A 16,170-nucleotide genomic window follows, 5' to 3' on the forward strand; every position below is an offset into this window, starting at 1 on the left:
CACTAGATTGTGACTTTCCCAGTTTTGTCTTAAAGGAAGGGGCCTCTCTTGTTTCTAGTCCATCTAACATTGGTGTGCAATTCATGAATGAAGCAGCTGTGCAGAAGGCTCTCCATCATGGGCTCCAGGACCTTCTTTCATGGTCATTGCCTTTTCTCCTATGCTGATTCACAATAACAGAGCTCACAAACTGGGTGGGAGGGGGCATCTTTTTGAGAAGATACAGGATACATTGTTGACTCTATTTTTCATTTCTTTCTTTTGCAACACCTGCTACTTTCCCTGTCTTCTGGAAAAAAAAACCCTAGCTAAATGAGAAATAAAGCTTTTAAGGTTTTCCTAGCTTACTTGAGGGGTTTTGAGCCTAAGACATAACACAATGGGTTTTCACACACGTGCATGTTGGGAAAGGTAACTAAAGTCATTGTTGAGTGTATATAGATTGTAGAATGACTTTAAAAACACGCTTAAGAAAAGGAAGAGAGAAACGTGATCAATTAAAAGCATTATGGCTTCAGAGAATGAGGGCAGAACAAGGGCCGCCCTTTTCAGGACAGGGAGAGAGCTTCTTGGCCTGTCAGACATGTGATGGACATTAGCGGCAGGAATTACAGACAGTGCCCTGAAGAAAGAATCAAATTGTCTATTGAAGAAGGGGGTAAAAAGTATATCCTTTCCTTTAACATAAATAACTGCATTTTTTGTCCAAGAAATCAAGCAAGTCAAGTGGCTTTAGTGCTTTTTTTATTATTACTTATGGCCTAAACCAAACTTTCACAACTGGGTGTAAAATTGGGAGACATTTTCTCACATGATCGAGGGGGGTGTATCCTGTATATTCCTTCTCCTTTTGTATTCCTGGGGGAGCATTTTCAGTACATAGTGTTGGGCAGATTCTGAATGTGTTTGGTCATGATTTCAGTCAAGAAGAGAAATGTGATTGGTACCTAGGACCACGGTACTCTGCATGCAGGTGATTTTTCCTAAGATTCCTGGTAATGATATATCCTTTTCTCAGAACTAGGGTAAAGTATCCCAGGCAAGAGCAAGTCTGTCACACTTCAAAAGTTTGTATTGCCATCAAAACTCCTCTGCTGTCTTTCCCCCTGCACAGTTTTTCTGGACTGTGCTATTCATATTCCTGCTTCATTTCTTACATTTAGCGGTATCTGGGCAAGCTTTTGGCAAAGAGACTTTTTTGGGGGCATATACTATTTCATATAAGGAAATGTTGCAGTTTCTGGCCCTTTGAAAAGAGCAGGTAAGTTCTTTGGAGCAGACAAGAGCAAGAGGTAAGGAGAATATGCAGTAGAAAAAGAGTTATTCTCTCCCCCTTGTGTGTTTACAACTTCTAAAATATGATTTTGCAATATAAAAACTTATCTCACCTGTAAGGATACAAACTTTCTGAAATTCAGTCCTTTGATTACCCTTTGCCATTTCTACGTAGACTTTTTGTCTGCTTTTTTCTGCTTTTGCTTATTTCCTTCAGAGAAGTAAGCTTTTTTTCCTTGTAGATTCAACAGTCTGCCTGTCAGGCACACTGGGGCCATGTGGCAGGTAGAAGAGCCAGCAAGGGTGTGTGGGGATTACGCTAGGGTGGTATGAAAATGACTGAGGAGATCTGAAGCTGTTACCTGAACTCGCAGCAAGACTTAAGTTGTAGTGACACATGTTTAAGGTCTAAGCTTCTGGTCACAAAAATGCCTTTTAGATTTTTAAAACATGATCAGTAAGGCTTTCCTAACTCCAAAAAAAAGCATTGCATTGCCACAAGAAAAGTCAGTTTTATCAGTTATTGATTGCATGACTAAAATTAGTCTCTGCATAACTGCATAACTTTCTCTTTTGCACAAAGCAAATGTAATCAAGTCTCAGTCACTAATACACACAGACACACACATATGTGTATTCACACGCATGCTCAGTGATATCTCTAGATAAAGGCTATAGTATTGTGTGAACTGAAGTACCAGTATATACTCAGATACTGCCTTCTTATGTGGAAGCCCACCATAATTATGGCATGGTATATTTTTCCTTTATCAGTGGGTTTAATAAAGAGTGGTGGGTGGGGCTTCTGAGCAAAATAATTCTGAGGAAGTCAGTATTTTATGGCAAAACACAAGTGCTGCTCCTCTAAAAAGGCATAAGACTTATACTCCCCTACGTGGTTACCCCAAGATCTAGCTAAAGCCTTTGGCTGCTCCCGGATGAGAACCTAAAAAAGTAGCTTTGCTACAATGTAGTAGTAAGTTTTGTTGAGTATACTTTACCACTAACAGTCATGTTATGTTCTGTAGTTTCCAGGAGATACCATATCTAGTCTTCTGCTTGGTAAAGCAGGAATTGACAGCATAGCTTGTGAGAGCTGAATACTCACTTTGGGAGCCCAGTGATGTATTCTCAAAACAATGGGCACTACTTAAGATTGATAGCTTATTTTTCAAAGTTCTTTAAAAAAAAAAAAAAAAAAAAAAAAAAAGCAGCATTCTAGTATTTGAGTGCAATTCAGTTGTGTCTGTCTCTTCTCTCCCAGCATATGTGTTTATTCTTCTGCTCTCCATGCATCTTTATTTGCTGTGATGTTTCTTGTCTCTTGTCTGAGAATGTGAGGTCTTCTGAGCTGGGATTTTGCCTTCCTCTATATTAGATCACGCCTGGTCCTATTTATCTGTGTTATCTATGTGGAATGTATTATTGATCAGAGCTTCTGCCCATACCTAAACTGTTAATAATCAACGGAAGAGCTGAAAATGGGATCCAGTTCTTCAGGTCTTGAGGGTTTCTCTTCCCCTCCTGAATTTCATAAAAGTTGTTTCACACAGCTCTAAGAAACCACAGCCTCATATAGCTTAAAAAGAGGTGGCCAGCAGCCAACTTTCAAATAAACACTCTCTGCTCTTTCATTAAAAGAAAACATTATCATAATATTAAATTACAAGTCAAATGGTGAAGGTATCTTTCACTGTGTACAAGATATTATCCTTTGAAGTCACAGAACCCAGAGTGATTTTCACATGAGGGTGACCAAGTAGGAAAAAGGGAAAAAGTAAATAAAACAGTAACATTGGTTGTTTTTCACATTCCTCTCCTGGTTATAGAAACACACGTGTTTGGATAACAAGTTTCTCGTTAACCACATCTTTTTCTTTCCCTGAACTTTAATGCCCCTTATTCTTTATTTGTTGTCTACGATATCTTACCTTTCTGGTATGCCTCTCCATATTGATAAAAAAGGCTAACATTGCAGCTCTACCTTTGTGAAACATTCTGAAGTCAGATATTTTTTTCAAACTCTTGATGCTGTTGTGAGAAAGAGTAGGAAGCTTGCCAGTGAATCTAGCTGAGATAAAGGAGAAATTTCATGAAAGAGTTGATAAAAGGCCAATTTTCATCCTGGTCCTAGATAACAAGCCTGTTAGATGAAGAGACTACTAACAACTAATCCTACTGATTATTGCTATTTCACTTCTTTTTAAAACAATGCAAATAAAACTTCTCCCTCATAGACTAGCACGCTAGCACTTTGTAGAATGCAGAACTGGATGGTCAAGATGGGAAATCAGGAAAGTGACCAGCATGCGAATCTGCCTTGTTCTACATTTGCACCAGCAACTATCTTTGGACTTTGTGATCACACAGCTTCTTGTGCCCTGACCTCTTCCAGCTCAGTTGGGGGCTTGGGGTTTTCTTTGGCAGCCGCTGACTGGCCATCTCTATCACCATGTATCACAATGTATTTAGCATTCTAGATGCTACAAAGAAACCAAAAACTTTGTTTCCTCCTTGAGTTTAGTTTGGATTTTTTGGTTCTGAACTCTTAAGGATTCCAGACACTTGCTCTTCATGCAAATTGTACAGCTGCCACCCATTAAAGTTTGCTATTAACTGTCTCTTGGAAATTCTGATGTTCACTTCTGCTAGCTGTGTAACTGGGTGACATTCTTGGTAAAGTCTTGCTGTTCTGGTTTCCTAGCATGTTAGTGTTTTAAATACTTCCCAGTTCATTTGTCTTTAGGTGTAAAGACATCAAACATAGGCAGTAACAATTGCATTGTCCTCTCTTTTGTGAATCTGAATTGGTAAGTGATGAATGATATGTTGCAATAACTACCATGTCAAATTATTTGCTATTTGTCCAGCTCACTTACCTTGATATGTTTGAACTTCTTCAAATTAATTAACCAAAATAAGAGCTGTAGCCATAACTATAGTAATCAAAATGCAGTTTACAGTGTTTTGCTATATTATTACTGTGAAACTCCACTTCAGAAGAAATGTTGATTGTAGTAGCTCAGTAATAATACGTATCATTTCTGAATGGATCTATACCAGCATCAGACCAAGGACAATCAGGAATATCATGGTTCTAGCAAATGTCTCTCATTCTACACTCTATGCTCAGTACATACTGCTGACGATGCCTCTGGATTTTTTTTTTTTCCAACAAGACTATTTGTGCTATGTTAAAATAAGAGATTTGAGCCTCATTCTTACACTTTCATACTCAGATCAGTACTTTAAATCACGCATCGTGCTTCTGATACCAGACTGCATTTCAATACTAGGAGGACAATAACTGGGAGCTTTACCTGCTGCAAGAATTTTTGCCTTCTTTACAGAGGCTCTTTGTGTACCAGCACAAAATTAGAAGTAGCCATGTAACTGTAAGTGTCCTTATATAATTGATGGTTTAACAGCATTTTCTGCAGTCTCCTAGGAAAAAAATCAAACAGCTGGTACCTCTGCATCTTCCCTCCCTTATTAACTACTCTGCTCAAGTTGTATGTGGGTTGTTTGCTTGTTTCTTTTTTCTTTTTTTTTTTTTTTTTTTAAAGTTGTTTTGGGGGCAGGAGTGGTTTCTTGGGTTTGATTTATTTATTTATTTAATGGTGAATTTGCAATACCTATGAGTTTTCTTTTTGATAGATTTATTTAGACTTTTCCTAATCCTTCGCTCTTCTTTGGGTTGAGATGAACATCATCTCTGGGGCAGTCTCAGAAGTGATGAATAGAGGTGAGTAGAGGCAACTAACTAGCAGGCTCTTTCAGCATTTTGTCTTTCTATAGGGGTGGTGTAACTTTCTTCTTCCCTCTGGTTTTCAGTAAAAGGAAGCTGAGAGCAGAGCCCGTTTTAAAGAGAATAGGTAAAGGCAAGGATAGCCTGATCTTCTTAACAAAGCAGTCAATCATTAATAAGGGTGTTGAAAGAAAAAGAGCTAGAGGATGTTCACAGTGTTATGTGTTTACTACTAATTCCACAAGAAAGATTTTGTGATTTAGAAGAGAGAATACAATGTGCCCAATAGCAGGAATTCACAAGCAATGTTCTTAAAGATTGGTATGGTTAAATGACATTATGTGTATTAGAGTTTTTCTTTTTTGCTTAAACATGAATTTTTCAGCTTTAAACATGGCACCTGGTGCTTTCCCAAAGTGGTAGATTCACTTTTTTCTGCTACATTTGTCACTGCCACATCTTGGAAACAACTGTATATATTGAGCTTGTTGGTTTTTTATATCCTTTATTTAATTTAATATCTCAGTGTTTTCTCGTTGTTACAAATGGATGTGGCAAAATATTTTTCTTGTTTCGTTGCTGGGCAGACTGTTGTGCAAATGGCTTTGTGTGTACGAATATTACATTTGTGTGTGAGGGCACAGTGCACAACTGTGCATGCTCTTTTCAAGGCAAAACTGTATTGAGAAGCACTTTGCATGCAGTTTGCATGGGGCTTTGAGTATTAGCATGGAAACCGTCTGGGAGCATGCAAGTTTTTAGATATTTCTCTTCACGGAATTCACTGGTAGTCATATGCTCTTCAGCAGAGAGTGGATTTTGGTAGGTTTTAATGAAACTAGGAGATGAGATTGTTTCTGATATGAAATTGCAAAAGGATGGAATTATCTGCCATGTATGGATTAGTTTCCAATCCCTTAATAGTCTCCTAACAGATTCACACAGAAGCTGAATGTTGGAGAAAAGCTTGTAGGATTTGATGGCCAAGAGTCCTGGAGAAGGAAATTAGCGTTGGCTGTGGTAGTTCTTCCTTCTCTTTTAGGTGAATCGGGAGGGTTGATAAGACAACAGCAACCAAGTCTTTACATCAAACTTTCCCTTCGTTTTGCTAAAAGCACCTTCCCTAAGAGGCTGATCCTATCATCTGGGGTGTTATACACAGTGACTCAGAGGGCTAATAGCAGAGCAGAAATGGGAACTCTGCTCCTGGGTGCTGTCTCTGCTAGGCACAATGCTGAGGCATGAGTGCCTCTGTTCCTGTCTGGGAAGAGTTACCAGAGAAGGGCGTGTATCTAATAAAACTGCTTTTAATGATGTATGGAGCTTCCTTATAGCTGACTTATGCTGCTATGCAAGGGTTAAGTTCTCAAAGGGGAATCCTTAGATGATGAAGAGCTGTTGGCAGTGATCCTTGTGTCAAAAGTAGATCAAAGAAAAAAGCGGTGCAGGAAATGTGCCTTTGTGCTTGGATAGCCTCTGTGAGCAGAGCAGCCCCTGAGGGATTCTTGGAGCAGTGCATACATTTAGAGCATTCCTAAGGCTGTTCCTAGTAAAACAAGGCTGGAAAGGAACATTAAGTAACCTCGAAGATCAAGGGAGCTCAAGGACAGCTTTAAGTCACTTTTGTACTCTCCACTTAAGTTATGTTGTGTGAAATCAAGTAATTGAAAATAATTTTCTTTCTACTAAATTGAATTCTACAGGATCAATTCCACATTCATTGTAATAATTCAATCAAAACCTGGATCTGAAAATTATATTTCTTTCACTTTCTTGCTGGCACACAATTTCTCTTTTGCTGCAAAGTGTTGCACTGCCATGCCATGGAATCTGAAAGGCAGGGACACAGAGCTACTGCCACAGGCCACAAAATGCAGAGGCATCCTGAAGCTGGTAGCTGAACATGTCCTAGAGGGCAGCTGTCTAGCAATTATGTCTCCCATTTCTCTTTTGCCTAATTTTATTGGTCACTCTGGGTAGTTCACAGAGGGCTTTTTTGGCATCTTAGCATATGAGTTTGTTGAAAACTAAATATTCTGTCTCATGGGAAACCGATTTTGGAAATAGTTTCATTTCTAGTCATGATGAAGACTCAAAATCTTAACATTCCCCCCTGCCCCCCCCAATTGTTCCAAATTTATGCTTTGACTTAATCAAAATGAGTCATTCAGTATGGCAAACAGTCTGTTTTGAAAGCATTGAAGTGCTTCAGCTAGGTATTACACCTAATGGGATGTACCCGTGGGATACACTTAATGCATTTTACTGCATTAATGTTACAAACTCTGAACTCAGAGCAGACTACAGAGTAAAGATGACATGTTTCAACCTTAAAATGCTATAATAGTTTCCATGTGAATATTTGGAAGATACTACTATTTCCCATTAAGTAATGGAACGGGCATTTTCATATAAAAACATGCCATGAGAAAATAGTCACTGCTTAGCATTTTATGGTCATCAGCAGAGAGTGAGGCTACAGGTAGTCTTCTGAGGCAGCCCTTCCCTTCTGCCTTCTAACTCTCTCTGCATCTACAGGCTTTATATCTTCCTTCACCTTCCCTTGTGACTAATTATGCCTGTCACATCTACATGTGTGAATTCACACATACGTATCTCCTTTGAAGCTGCAATTGAAAAACCCTATAATGAGTGCTGTTCTGAAGGAATAAAACAATTCTATTTCTTCCTCTAAATTTATGCATAAGAGCACAACAGTTTTGAAGTGCTGTTCCCTTGGATGGAAATGTATTTCTATCATGTATTCCTTCTTGCTTCTTCTTTGGAGCTGCTTGAAAACCTCTATTAAAAGTTGGACACATCCTCCTTAATTTTATTCATCTTGAACTTATACATCTCATGTAAACCTGTCATCCAAGCTATGCTCCGTCTGTGATGATGGTTCATTGACTGTTTTAAAACAGGTATCTTAGGGTGCAATTTCACATCCCTTTCCTCTAATGACAAAGCCAGCTTGAAAGGCTTGCATCCTTCCACTTACCCCAGCTTGTCATCCTTCTGGTTTTGGCAGTGTAACCGTTTGTGTGACCTGACTGTAAACTAGATCAATAATATTGCAAGGTTAATCTAGAAAATTTAGCCAATGGGAAAGGAAAATTTTCCTTAAGAATGGACAGTGGTTTTATTGCAGAAAAATGGAAAAGTGTTTTAAGGTTTGAAAAGGGAATAAAAGGTTTCAAAGAATAAAAAAAAATTTTTTTACACTTTTTGGTACATTGAACACTTCTGATATTTTTTTTTCCTTCTCCCCCCCCCCCCCCCCCCCTTTTTTTTTTTGTTTTTTTTTTTCCTTCTTTTTCCACCTCTGTTTTGGCCAGTTTTTAGGAACCCAAGAAGATCAATATTCCTTGTGAGAAAAATACAGTTATGCTTCTCTTAATTTATTTTAAATTTTTCTTTCCCCATTAATGTGTATGGAGGAGCAAGGAAAGAAAAGGTACAAGATTAAGAGTTCAGGATTTGGAATTCTGCTGTCTCCAACACAGATGTGATATAAGCAGCAAATGTGTTTTTTACATGCCATCACCCCAGGAATGGCCAACTTTCAGATGCAAGGCTGTAGCTCAGACCAATGAAATTCTAGCAAGAAAAACAGAAGTTGATTGCTAGTGAAGCTTTAGGTCATATGGACAAATCCCTCTTATTCAGAACCAACATTGGTACAACCTGTGTTAGCTGTCAGTATCATGTCTGTACACAGCTAGCAGAAATGGAGTAGATGCCTCTTCTAGCAATCACCCCAGCCTGAACAGAGAAGAGAAAGTAAAAAGTAGAGCAGAATGGAGAAAGCCTTGCGGCTTTCTGTGGAAAGCCTTCGGACAGTTGGGTAGCATATGATTGATTCCTGGCAGCTTTAATACATGCGAGATGCAATGCAAAACCTAGCCCTTATTATCTGTGAGTAAGAAGCAGTTAGTACTATAAAAATAGACATATGAGTAATGAGCAGCTGTGCTATAAAAAGAGAAATCTTTTGAAGTTAATGTGACAATATGTGCACACATGTGTGCGCGCATGTATACACTACACAATTAGTGGATTAGGAGAAGGCAGTAGATGGCATATTTTTGGATTTCAGTAAGTGGCTTTGGCATTCTATTTCTCAACTGTAATTAAAATAGTAATTCATATCTATTTCAGTAGATGTACATGTACACTGAAAACTGAATAAGAAATCATAATTAGCAAGTTGCTATTCAAAGGCAATAAGCCAAGTTAGGGAAGTAGTATCAAGAGGAGGACCCAAGAATTCCATCTTGCATCTTATCTAATAGGTGAGTTTTGTGAGAAAAATGTAGATGGCATGGGCAAAACTTTTTCTGGGTGAGTTCTGTCTAATAGTTGTAGCACAGTGGTGGAAACCTGCAATGTACTGTATTTTGTGCTGGAGCTTAAAGAGTCTTTGTTTTTTAAGTGCAGCGTAGTGATTTTATTAGAAACAAAGATTTGATGCATGAAAGGATGAGCATGCACTCTGCAAAGCGTTGGAGAGGATAAAGAGTGGTTGGATAACCCGATTCAGGAAACATCACTATCCAGGGAAGGAACTGGCCACTGAGTGACCTAATAGAGAAAGCGAGGAAATGAGAGACAAAGCAACATTTTGTGTAACTAGGGGCAGCCAGGAAACAGGCATGCCGTGAGCAGCAGGAAAGAGGACTGTAGAAATTTTGTACAACTGTAAATGTCTAGTCATTCTGTATGTCATGGAAACTGCAGATGATCTTTGGCAATCCGAGTGAATATTATAACAGGAAGTTGCTCAGTGTGTGGTTGTGAAAAGCTCTTCAGACTGATCCACTTACCACCCTTCAAGGAAGATTCTTGTCAGCAGTCGGCAGGTGGGCAAGGAGGTGGTGTTCTGTCTCTTGTGGATGAGATACCAGATAGGATTCCAACAGCTGAGTAGGTTCTCTGAAGTAAATAAGCAAGGAGCTACCAAGGATAGTCCATACTAGCATAGAAGACTGGTTTTAGTTTTGCAGAATATAACTAATTTTTAGAAATCTTCTAACGGTGCCAAAGAAGGATGTACAAGGTATATTCTTAGATGCCGTTCATGTTCTGCACATAAAACAATACAGAAAGTTAAAAAAAAAAAAAAAAAAAAAAGAAAATCTGTAAGTATTATGCTAGCCAGATATGTTGTATAAGGCTTGGGTCTATGAAATGCATGTCTACATCCTCTGGGGAAAAGAGACTGTGTGGTTTGACTGGCCTCCAGCTCACTGGAGGGGAAGCAACCTTCTAGACTTGTTAGGCCAGACTTGTTTGGATGGTGTTAAATTAGCAACCAAGGGAAATGATAGAAAAGAGAGGAATAAAAATCACTTGTTTAGCAGAGAGTCAAGGTGTCAAGAATAAAATTAATCAAGGCACCAAGGACTGAAAGAAGAGTTCTTTAATTGCCTACTGCCAGTGTGATGAGGCTGCCTATTAAACAAGTGGCAATGGAATGGAATTACTGATTTCTAAATCTAAATGCTGATAAGCTCAGATTTCTCAGACTAGGAGGGAGGGTTCCTGTGGTTGGAATCAAAGGACTGAAGTAGGTTGGGAACAGCATCGCATGGCAAAAATGACATTTCTTCTTTCTCCAACCATTGAACCAAATGATCTTGAAGGCCAAAAGATTAATTAATACCTAAAATAAATGTTGATGTGCTTGCTGATGACTGCTTTAGGCTGTCAAATCCAACTAAAGACCTGGATGAAATATTAACTAGCTTGTTGTGTGTAAAGGGAGAAAAAAAGCTTTTGTTTGTGTGTGTGCATGAAGCCTTCAATACAAGCGGCATATTGGAGGTTTCATTCCGCCAGCATGAAAGCATCTTTGCAAATGTTGAGCAGATGACAATATCTGAATGCAAAGCCTTGTATCACATATTAGGATATTGTCTTACACCTATTCTCAGCAAATAAAAGATTGAAGGTAAGGCAAGAACTGAGCTTAGAACTAAACCCAGATGTTTTACAAGTGGAAGCGATTGTGGCTTGAATGCCCACTGAAACGGAATAAAATCTGAAGTGATCTGATATGTACTTCAGCCTAGGTATTCAAATAAATGGACTTTAGTGCCTAAATAACATTTGAAGTGCTTGGTACTTCCCTAAGAGTTAAATCTCGTGAAGTTTAAAATAGTGTCACACTAACACAGTTGAAAGAAAGGCTGTGGACAGAAAAACGCAGATAATAACTGGCTTGTTTGTGTAAATGGCTAGAAAGCCACAAACCTATAGCTGAAAGGGGAGGCTATGCTGGTATAAAAAATAAGGAAAAAAGTACATTGCTTGCAGTAAAAGGAAGTTGAGAAGTCAAAAGTTTAGCAATAGATGAAGAAAGCAAAAGGAATTAAGAAGAAACCAGCAGCAGAGTTAGGAAGTCTAAGGAAGTTTTCCAAGTGCATTAGTAGCAAAAACATCTCAGCAATGATATGAATCTGTCATAGATGTGTGTGGTAGGTTTGTCAGTAATAGAGACAAAAAGGAAGAGAGTTCACTAAATATTTCTTTTCTAGGAAAAAGAAACCCAATAATTGATGTTTCACTGTCACGTAGAAATAATGCAATAGTTTTCATAAGATCACAAAGATGTTGTGAAAAAGCAGTTATTAAATTGCCCAGTTTGTAAAGCAACTGGTCAAGACAGCTTGTGTTAAAGGATTTTGAAAGAACTAACTAAGGAGCTTTAAAAGACATCCATATTGAATTTTTCAGTAAGTGTTGGGATACTGAAGAAATTCTTGACAACTGGAAGAAAGTTAATGGGTAAATGGAATATGCTGGATGGCTGTATTTAATTACATGTGCTGATATACTCTCTACTTACGTGAATAAGACTGCTTGGTAATACAAAGATTGCTGCCTTAACATCAGTCTGAGTAAAAATATCAGAATACTTGATATAGGATCAAAGAACTAGAAAAGGGTTTATAATTACATGTCAATCTAAAGGGTTTATTTGAAAAGACTTCTTGTTGTAGTGTCATTTTTTTTAAATGAGTTTACAAGTTTGACAAAAGTCATAGTGTGGATGTAGGACATTCTGACTTCAGTCATGTACCTAAATTGGTAACTCTTGATATGTACTTTAGTGCGTGCCTGGGCTGGTATAAATCACTATGTCACATGTAGGTTTAAAATGAAAGTATAAATAGGAATCGTTGTTGATTAACTCTACCTGTAAGTTTCTTGTAAGGGTAAGTTCTGGGCTATGTGCTATTTAACAATTTTAGCAGTAAGTCAGAAGGCAACTTAAAAACTGTATTGATGATCTGCTGATAGCATAAAGATTAAGATAGAAAAAATAAGGCAAAGTCCTACTCACCAATGCAATAAAACCAGGTATCTGAAAGGGAAATAATAGATATGGATGGTGGGAATACCTGTTCTGGAAGGAAATATGCCAGAGAGAGACTTGATGTCATGGTGGATGATCAGCTAAGAGGATTTATTTTGGTCAAAATGACTGATGAGATTGTTGCACAGATAAACAGGGAGATCTCAGGAGGGAGCAGAATGGCTATTCTGCATAGTATGGCATTATTGTGTGCTGATGTCTGCCCTCCAGCAAGAACCCTGAAAAACTGGAGAGGGCTCTAGGAAGATGCTGATGTATCACCTTATATAATAAGCTTTGGCAAAACTGCATTTTGTTGTTACCTGCAATCTATCTGGACAGAGTACAAAAAGAGTGATGAAGTAAGCAAGGGACATGGGGACCAACCAACTAATGAGTAAAGAATAAAAGAGTTTAATAGCAAGCAGCAGGAGATCACAGTGACATTTTGAAGGTGAAAGTTTAATAACTTAAAGCTGTAAATACTCATGAAGGAGAGAGATTATTTATTGAGCTGAAAGTGGAAGGTTTAGGAGTAATTGAATAATACTGGGATAGGTAGTAGACAAAGAGTCTTCTTTTTGCCTCGTCTGACTTCCTGACAGTCAGATCTATTAGTCTGTACATTAGTTTATCTTCTCAGAAAAGGAGTGAGAAATATTGAGTTGCTATTCTGATTTTAGATGGGGAAAAACACTAGAAAATGCTTTAAAGGAAATTTCTGTTTTGGCAGGAAGATAGCTTGGCTGACCTGGAATTGATTTCCCATCATGAGTTCTATAAATATTTTCTGTAATTTTCTTCTCTTCTCCAAAGCAACATCAGGATTCAGGAAAAATTTCAGCCCTGCAGGCATCTGAATGCTTTTTTTCTATAAGATAGTGAAAGAAATGGGATTACCTTCTGAGTGCTGGAGGCTTCTGATTTTACTGTGTTCGATTACAGAAAAAGCGATGGATTTGTGCTGTGCTGTTAAAAGATCCCATATTTTTGCTGTGACAGTTGAATATTGTTACATTTACTGTTTCTTCCTGAACATTTTATGTTCCTTACTGGCAGTTAAAATCATGGATCTCCTTTCTCTCCATCTTCTATTTCTTTTTACTTAAATCATTGCCTTTTGCTGATCAAGACAGAGAAATCATGTAGTTGGTAAGCAATAGTCTTTATTAGTTGTTTAATGCTGAAAGTCACGTCATACAAGAATTACATACAAGCATGTGTGAAAGGATATGATGTGGGGTTATTGGAAGCATCTCTGCAATTACCAGTTTCAAAAGAAAGTGAAGTTAGTGACTGTGTGCACTAGATTTTCAGTTCAATCAGAGAGGTTGAATGAGTGAGAGAGAAAAATAATTAAGGTATAAAGTAAGAGTGTAGGCTGGACTGGAGTGTTACAAAAACCACTATCCAGATCTCATGCATGGATTCATCATTCTGTGAGTCCTCTTCTGCTCAGCCATAGCCAGAAACTCTTTGCTATGAGGAAATAAACGAATGGGGGCATATTTCTACGTGTGCATATGAACAAATTCCTTGCCTGTCACCAAGTCTGGGATCTTCTGTCCAAGTATATTTGGTCTGTCAGTGAACTCAGCTGTAATGACTGCCTTTCCTTCCTCTCATATGCCCAGTTCAGTAAGTGGCACCTTCCCAGAGTAGGTGAATAGGGTTGTTACCAGGCATTTGAATGAGCCTGCTTGGCTTTTTGCCAAAATTGAATAGGATGTTGCTGACAGTCTGCACGGTGGATAATGTAATTAGCAGATCAAGTTTCATGCAGTGGTCTTCGCGACAAAGCAGTAGTTAAGTTTTAATATATCTTAATATCAGACCAGTGAACTTCATAGACACTTATCTCAATGGTGCAAAAAAACTTTTGTACCTTGTTTGTCTCAGCCATCACTGATGGCAATGGATTTTTTTTTTTCACACTAAAGCAGTAAATTCATTTTTCAAGTAGCTTAGGCCTCTGTTCATGGTAGTCTGACACTGGGACTTGTGTTTGCTAATGAGAAAGAAGAGGAAAATCCTAAAGGTGTTTATGTAATTAAGTGGGGGGAGGGGAGTGCAAGTCAAATATTTTGATTAAGTTTTAGTTTTATCAGGAGGAATGTCTCTAGCATAACTTCTGCCATGACTGTACTATGTTTTGTGGGTCCCATGATATTCAGGCTATTTCCAAAATATATGAGCAGCTTGGAGTGTGTGCGGAGAAGAGTGGGTGGAACAGACTTTACAGAAAGCCCTGAGGGAGGTAAATACTGAAGCTACAGCAGTGCTTAACAAAGATGGGGAGATAATAGAACTGAGCAACATCTCAACAAACACAGAACATAAGTTGAGAGAAGCAGACTCAAGTTGTCAAAAGGTCTTGTTCTCTTTCCACAGCAGAATTTATTTTAATATGCTGAAATAGATTTGTTTGCAATATGTGATTGATTTTTAGCATGGATTTTTCATAAGGCTGGCCAAACTTTTGCCAGCTAAGTGCCACATAAGAATTCACATTCTCTTTGAGGATTTCATGCCATTATTGAAGATACCTTACTTAGCAGACGAGTGTCAGTGTCTTATATACAGTGCAGAATCAGCTTTTCCAACATTAATGTCCCTACATATTTGAACACATAGACAGGAAAAAATGTAGTGTTTGACAATTGGATTGTAGACACCACAGGTCTGTCATCAGTACAGCATTTGTCTGCTGTAGCATGATGCTGTTCTGTTCCAAAGTTATCATTTCCTTGGAACCCCATGAAGACTGATGGCTGTCTTTAGTACAATAATAAAAGATGGAAGGATACAGCATTCTCAGGCTATGAAACTTTTCACAGCATTTTACTCAGTGTGATGCACATTGTCATATGTATTAAAATGAAAATCATTTTAGCGGTTTTAAATCAGACCAGATATTGCTGAAAAACTAAAAACAGTGGTAAGTTTGAAAAAGTTGAACATATGTTCAAGTTCTGGGGTTTTTTTGGTTTTCTTTTTCTAGATCCTTCTGTATGTTTTCATAATATTACTGTCCAAATTAGTTCTGCTGAGAATATCTTACCTGTTATCAATGGCGTGTATACACATCTTTGTCTCAACTGCAATTCATGTGAATAGGATTCCTGTCTCCTCTGACATGTTTTCACATTTTTATATTGCTGAATTGATAACCCACATGGCTGAGGTTTGAAAGCAATTCATTTTGCATCTCTCTGTCTTTGAACACCTTTTGAAAACAAATATGTCTGTTTTACTCAACTTGTTTATGATTCCTAGGAAAGAAAAGACCAGGGACAATCTTAAATAAAGATCACTGCATGCTTAGTTTGGGACTTGTGTATTTTCACATGCACAGGTTAAATAAATAAAAAAGCCATTTTTGGTATGAGTTGTTCCAAAGAGAAGTCAGAATGTACTGAATATTTAATTGTCAGAAGTACTACAATGGATAATAATTTTGGTAAATTTGTATTACTTTGAATAACAAATATTTGATCAAGAAGAACACCTCCATTTAAAACCAGCTAATCTTAGCATGCTGGATTTACTATTTATATTGGTGAAGTAGAAAATAATTTCTATGGCCTTTTGTATCTTCTAAGATTTTGGTCTTTTTTTCCAGCACAACAAAACTTTACATCAGGACTCCAAGATGCGATCTCAATAAAAATGATCAAATGTGTGTGTATTAGTGCCATAATTATGATCAAATGTCACAGTTACCAATGAAGGGTTTTATAGATACGTGACAAAAGGATCCCTGAGATAGAGCAGTGCACGGGGATTA

The 16,170-nt window shown here is 37.9% G+C and overlaps 1 protein-coding gene across 1 annotated transcript in view; it reads left to right on the plus strand.

Moving 5' to 3' along the window:
- The window catches only part of LTK (leukocyte receptor tyrosine kinase), a 103,202-nt gene that overhangs the window by 25,947 nt on the left and 61,085 nt on the right, over nt 1–16,170 (plus strand). The gene's annotated exons all lie outside the window — the stretch shown is intronic.

This window comes from Aquila chrysaetos, chromosome 2 (assembly GCF_900496995.4).
Source record: "Aquila chrysaetos chrysaetos chromosome 2, bAquChr1.4, whole genome shotgun sequence".
NCBI lineage: Eukaryota > Metazoa > Chordata > Aves > Accipitriformes > Accipitridae > Aquila > Aquila chrysaetos.